Raw genomic sequence first — 7241 nt, 5'->3', positions numbered from 1 at the left:
ACAGTCAGTGCATTAACTAATGTTAACAAATACAACTTTTGATGTTAATAATGTTTTAGTAAATGCTGAAATTAATAGGCTATTAACTAAGATTAATAAATGCTGTAGAAGTGCAGTTTATTATTAGTTCGTTAACAAATTTAACTAATGAAACCTTATTGTAAAGTGTTACAGATTTCATGATAGCTAACACTTTCATGAATACATACAATTTACAACATCAACAAAACTTAACATGAATTCCTCATAATTACCTTTTTGATTCTCACTCTTTTGTTTGGTAAAGTAATATTTAGTAATATTATCATCATTTCCCAATATTTGTTTCATGTGTTCTGCATTCTAATTGTATCAACGTCTCTTCATTGGTAATGAAGAGAGGCTCTCTGACCGACTGCTGCTCTCCATCAAGCGAGCTCCAATTAATTGTGAGGAAGTCATTAAAATATTTAAAAACACAACAGACAGACGGGTACTGCTTTAAATACAGGTGATTTATTAAATAAATATGCAACAGACGTAGCCGTATGCGACAGACTTCATCTCTCTCCTAGCCTCATTCGATCACAAACGACTCATCACCACAGGAACTCACAAATCAGGAAACCAACTGGACCTGGTTTACACACGCAACTCACACTCACTTTCTCCCTCCCATCTCTCCTCTGCCGTGTCATCTTCTCTTCCCCCACCCTCACAATTCTCATCTCTGGATGTGAATACCGCAACAGATACCTTATGCTCCACTCTTCACTCTTCTCTAGACAATATCTGCCCTCTCTCCTCCAGGCCAGTGTGTGCTTCTCCCTCTAACCCCTGGTTATCTGAGGTTCTTCGTGAACACCGGACCGAACTCAGGGCAGCGGAGATGAAATGGCGCAAATCAAAAGACACATCTGACCTGAGTATGTATAAATCTCTCCTCTCTTCCTTTTCTGTGGATGTTAATGCTTCAAAATCTTCATACTTCAAGATCAACAGCTCCTCCAACACGCGATCACTGTTTTAGACATTCAGCTCTCTCCTCTGTCCACCTCCACCTCCACCTCCACCCACCTCCTCTTTAACTGCTGACGATTTTGCGAACTTCTTCACCAACAAAACAACATCTATCAGCAGTCAGTTCTCAGCTCCACACACAGGAGCCCAGACTGACCCCTTCCACAGCCAATAACCCTCTCTCCTCCTCCTCTCCGCTAACTGAGGAAGATGTATCTACACTTCTCCTCTCCAGTCATCCTACCACCTGCCCTCTAGACCCCATCCCCTCACACCTTCTACAAGCCATCTCTCCCACACTTCTCCCAGCACTCACACACATCATCAACTCATCCCTCCATACTGGCACTTTCCCTACAGCATTCCAGCAGGCTCGGGTAACTCCACTGCTTAAAAAACCAACACTAGATCACCTGCCTCAATGACTTCAGACCAGATGCCCTAACATCTGTGGTAATGAAAGCATTTGAACGGATTATTCTGGCATACCTGAAATCCTGCACTTCCTTGAAGATGGACTCATATCAATTCGCCTACCAAGCCAACCGGTCCGTTGAGGATGCAATCAGCATAGCACTCCACCATACCTTGCAACATCTAGAGTCACCAAACACCTATACACGCATCCTGTTCATAGACTTTAGTTCCGCTTTTAACACTATTAACCTATTTAAACTCTTTACCACACTCTTGGACATGAACATTGGCCCAGCCATATGCCACTGGATAAGGAGCTTCATGTGGAATAGATCACAGAGGGTGAAAGTTAATAACATAACCTCAGACCCTCTCACCCTCAGTACAGGAGCTCCTCAGGGCTGTGTTCTCTCCCCTTGGCTCTTTTCCCTTTATACATCATACTTTAGATCCATGGACACTTCAGTGAAAATAATAAAGTATGCGGACGACACAACCATTGTAGGCCTCATCTCAGACAATGATGACACACAGTACCGCATGGTGGTGGACCAAGCTGTAAATTGGTGTTCGAACAATGACCTCCAGCTCAACACAGCCAAAACCCAGGAACTCATTGTTGACTTTAGACGTAGGCCATTTCCTAAAACACCAATACAAATAAATGGCAATTCAATCACCATCACTGACTCCTTTAAATTCTTAGGAACACACATTAGCAATAACCTGAAGTGGACAACTAACACTAATCACATCATTGCAAAAGCTCAACAAAGACTTTACTTCCTCAGGCAGCTTAAAAAATACCGGATCAGACATCAGCTCCTTGTTCTATTCTACTCCGCTATCATCGAGTCCATCATTACATCATCAATAACAGTATGGTATGGTAGCACAGACAGCCAAACAAAGAAAAAACTACAGCAGACTGTCAACAAAGCATCCAAGATCATAGGGAAACCACTGCCTTCAGTCGATTCCCTCTATACACATCGGATTGTAAAGTGGGCAAAGAAAATCATCTCCGACCCCTCACATCCAGCGAACCACCTCTTTCAGCTCCTTCCCTCAGGGAGGCACTACAGGTCACTCTCTACCAAGACCAAACGCTTCACAAACAGCTTTTTCCCCATAGCCATCAGAACTCTGAACTCCTCTCTTTAGTTTAGTTTGTCCTCTCATACACTAAGCATGGTCATGAACCCACTGTATCTTGTATTGTTACATGTTGTGAAGTGTATTGTCTATTTGCTGTTTGTAATGTATGATGATGTAGAGCTTAAACATACTGTACCGAAAACAAATTCCACCGGCATTGTCGTGTGGCTCCCTGCTAATCCGTCTCTACAGCACGACTTCACTATCCAGCTAGATTCAGCATCAATCACCCCATCAAGGTCGGTCAGAAATCTTGGAGTAACACCTTCACAGACCTTCACAGATCACATTTCAAAGACAGCTCGATCATGCAGGTTTGCACTGCACAACATCAGGAAGATCAGGCCTTCATTCATCATCAATCACCCCATCAAGGTACCACGAAGTAACTACCTCTCGCTGCTCGCATCAAGTTCAAGGCACTGACGCTTGCTTACAGATCTATCACAGGCTCAGCTCCCTTCTACTTTCACTCACTCCTACAAGTCTACATCCCTACCAGAAGCCTACGATCGGTCAACGAGCGACGTCTCGTGGTTCCATCACAGAAAGCCACAAAATCACTTTCCAGAACATTCCCATTCACAGTTCCCTGCTGGTGATGATCTCCCCACCCTAATCCGGAGTGCAGAATCCCTGACAACATTCAGAAGACAGCTGGAAACCCATCTCTTCCATGAGCACTTAACCTCATAAAAATAATAAAAAAAACTTTTCCTTTTCCTCTAAATCCTCGCTTATCGGGCTTATACTACTCTGATCAATACCTGAACTTCGTATTTTGAGCACTTCTTGCGTTCTTTTTGCCTCTTCACGATGACTCGCTTAATGTAGTCCTAATTTGTAAGTCGCTTTGGACAAAAGCGTCTGCTAAATGACTAAATGTAAATGTAAATGTAAATAAATAAATGTAAAAACAAACATCCGCCACTGAGGAGGTCTGTGCACACCACTGGTGTGCTCGATCAACTTTACTAAACCGACGTTTGGCATTTGTATAACTCTTTAAAGAAAAAAAGCGCTGTATGTCAGTAGATATATAGTCAAAACGCATTTGTTTATACTTTTTGTTATTTCAATATAACAGAAAAAGCGGTAGAGTGGCCCGCATGCGCTGTGCGCGAGAGAACTCACTGGTAACCACAGCAACCGTTCAGAGCAATATTGAAAACATCACATTCATTTTTTTTCTCACTTTGTATAACAATGATAATTCCCATTGCGCTGCACACTTTGTGTTGAAACCTGTGCAATTACTTGGGAAAAAGCGACATAGAAACTCCTAATGTCAGAAATGTGTTGAACAGAAAACAGTAATCCAGACTCATAGCAGAGAATGACAGATGTCTATCCTAGAGCCCTTTTCATTTATAATGATGGATTTATGTTTCCATATCTATCTATCTATCTATCTATCTATCTATCTATCTATCTATATATATATATATATATACAGTATATATATATATTAGAGAGGTATATTTCACTGTATTTATTTAAGAGGTATATTTCACTGTGTTTATTTATTGTTTTGTGTTTTATGCTTCGACTGCGTTAAAACAAAGCACGCTGGAAACATGCCTGAATAAGATCACCATGATCAAGAGAATAAAATACATAAAAATCGCATCTTCATAAGGTAACTTAGCCTATAACTAAACATTTGAACAGCTTTATGTGTATTTTTTTCATAAGTAGCCTATCATAACATGACAAGTACGGTCTCAACTTGTGTAGCTGCTACTCCAGCAATTAAGGACGCAACTTCTGAATTGGGATGCAGCAAACCAGTTTACTTTACCTGGCCACGGTCTTGACAAAGCCGGAGATACATCACCCGGCGGCGCCTGGGATGAAACATCCCCACCATCTCCTCCAGTAAAACATAAAATAAAAAAAATAAAATGATGTAGTCTTGCTCCATTTTTATTTTTAATAGATGCCGCGTAGGATGGCAGCTCTCCTATCTCAGCGTTGCTAGGCGACAGCATAATGGGGAACACCTGGTGGCAATTACAATCCTACGAAGGTTAGACTCGGAGCGTCCTTCGACGGCTGGGAAGGCTGGGTCCTTAGAAGGACGTAGCCTTCACTTTGGGACACAGTCTTTTATGTCCTTGAACACACAGACATAAACACACACACACACACACACTTCTGCTCCTCCTTCTCATTGGTAAGACTAGTGCAAATATTACAAATAGGTCATTAAACTAATATTAGCACAAGTTTTGCCTCAAACCACCTGACAAATGAAGCCACACAATGGTGACAGAGTTAAGATGAAGTTTATAAGAAAGAAAAACTTGTGGCTTTTAACAATGGTTTCACTAGCTGTTTGAGTACATGAAAACATAATACATTTAAATGTGAATTTTCCATCCACCACTGAACTCTCGGCCATCTTTTTTTAAAATAAAAATGCAGTTGTCACCGGCGCGCATTAATTTATGGGGTAGGACAGGCCGCTAAGGATCCTTTTATGTATCCTTCCTTTCACGGGGAAACAAAGGGTGCTTTTGGCATCGCTTTTGAATCAGGGTAGCCTTTGTCGTGCCGCGGTGACGCAAACGGCATTCAAATGCGACCTTCATATTGCACAGCTACTTCTAGAACCTTAAAAGGGAATCAGCCATCTTGGTTGAGTTTACATGAGTTCAAGGACATTAAAAGGTGAAGATTAGAACCTAACTTCAGTGGGAAACAACAGGGGCCTGTTTCAAAAAGGAGGTTCAACCAACTCTGAGTTAAAACTTGAACTCTGAGTTGACTTACCCTGAGATGGGAAACTCTGAGTTTTCAGTTACAGAACAGCTGAAATGAGTTAGTTCAATCAACTCTGAGTTGACCTACTCTGAGTTAAGCGCGTGCACCACAACTATAAAAAGCCATTATCAATGGAGCGCAGATATCACAGTAATTATTACATTAATCTAATTACACTGTTGAAGATAACATTGATAACTATTTTAGAGTAACTTACCCAACTGTTATAATATCAGAGGTGAAACTGGAAGAACATTAGGCCTATGTTATTCAACCTAATTTTAATTTTCATGTAGGGACAATCCTGCAGGCATTAAAAGAACAAGGCAGCAGCTGATAATTAAATATAAAAACATAATTCAATCAGGTAAGGCTTGAGCATATCATGGGTGAAGGCTGACTTTACAAACATTTGACATATTAAATAACTAAAGCATCCAGTGTCTAGCAGTGCAGCAGCATTTACGGCTGAGGGAATTCCAGGAGGGACTTCATCAGAGCCAGTCACTCCCGAAGATCCAAGGGCCTTCATAAAATGTAAGAGGTTTACATATGTGTTATTTTTTATATATGCTATTTTTGATATTTCCATTTATTTTACTTTGAGGTTGGGTTTTTTTTGTTGGTCCTAACAGATTCTGATGGTAATATTTGTCTTTTGGAGCCTCCTGTCCCAACAGAACCCCAGGCAGTCGTAAGTCGCCGACTCAATACACCCGAAATTAAATAGTGTTATAAAGTGTACTCGACCAAATGCCGGACGATGTGGATAAAGAGTTTCTGCTGCCACAGAGAGGCCTACAGAGGTAATTTTAATATTATGTGTCTACACATCAAACAATCTACCCATTCAGATTTTTTCACATTTTTATGTGGATAATCTAAGTTTAAATCTAAGTATAAACGGGTATTCTTATCTCTCCCCGCGCCCTCAGAGTGTGGAAGAACAGCAGGAGGACGGTCCATCAACTTCTGGTGCACAGATGAACACATTTCAGTGATTTCCAGTAAATGCCACAGTTTAATTCTGTAGAATTTGTTTAGAACTACATTATGTAACTCTAATCTACTACTGTATTTTCAGTTGCCAGTTAAGGAGTTATATAGACTTCATCTTATAAAAAAAAAATAGAAAAAAAAAATGCAGTAAAAATAGCAATATTTTATTTATATAAATATAAATATAAATATATATAAATATAAATTTTATAAATAAAAATTTACTGAAAGAATGAATGAGGTGTTTAAACACCGCTTCCCCTTTAAAAAAGGGGAGGAGACCGATAGGAACTCTGGGTTTACTGAAGAAAACCTGCTCCCGACCAGGTTAGGTTCACAGAGTAAGTTACCATGGTAACTGACTCTGAGTATAAGTTCCCGCTCTTTCAGAAACGGGCTTGACTTACTCTGCTTTCTCAGGTTTAACATACCTCCCATTCTGAAACAGTAAACTCAGAGTTTCCCTCATTTCAGGGTTAACATACTCAGAGTTTTCACTTAACCTCCTTTCTGAAACAGGCCCCTGGAGTATTAAAAAACCCTAAAGAGTTAAAGCCAACAAGCCCAGAGTTGACAACACCTTTGACCCAAAGCGTGATCATCTGCTGTATTAACCGCTTAACTCGTTGATTGAGTTGATTAACTGAATGTTCTCCACACGTGTTTAATTAGGTTTGATTATCTTAATTATGTTAATGTGCTCCTCCCGAACTTTGTTAATAAAACATCATTTGTTAATATGCCAAATATGGTAGGGGTTGATCTTTGAGTACTTTGATTGGATGGAATGGACATCGTGGTTAATGACTCTTGTGTATAAATAGGAGGCTTCTTCCTTATGGTATTATATTGTCTCTGCTTTATCATTTTCTGCAGATAGTCTATCTAAAAACTAATATAAT

General features: G+C 40.1%; 1 long non-coding RNA gene across 1 annotated transcript in view; it reads left to right on the top strand.

Annotated features, from left to right (window-relative positions):
- LOC307163783 overlaps positions 1-7241 on the top strand; it is a 485677-nt gene that overhangs the window by 183478 nt on the left and 294958 nt on the right. The window lies entirely within an intron of this gene.

The sequence above is a fragment of the Squalius cephalus genome (genome assembly GCF_949319135.1).
Source record: "Squalius cephalus genome assembly, chromosome: 8".
NCBI lineage: Eukaryota > Metazoa > Chordata > Actinopteri > Cypriniformes > Leuciscidae > Squalius > Squalius cephalus.
Note: the sequence above shows the minus strand (reverse complement) of the source record. Positions and strands in the feature narration are given on the sequence as shown.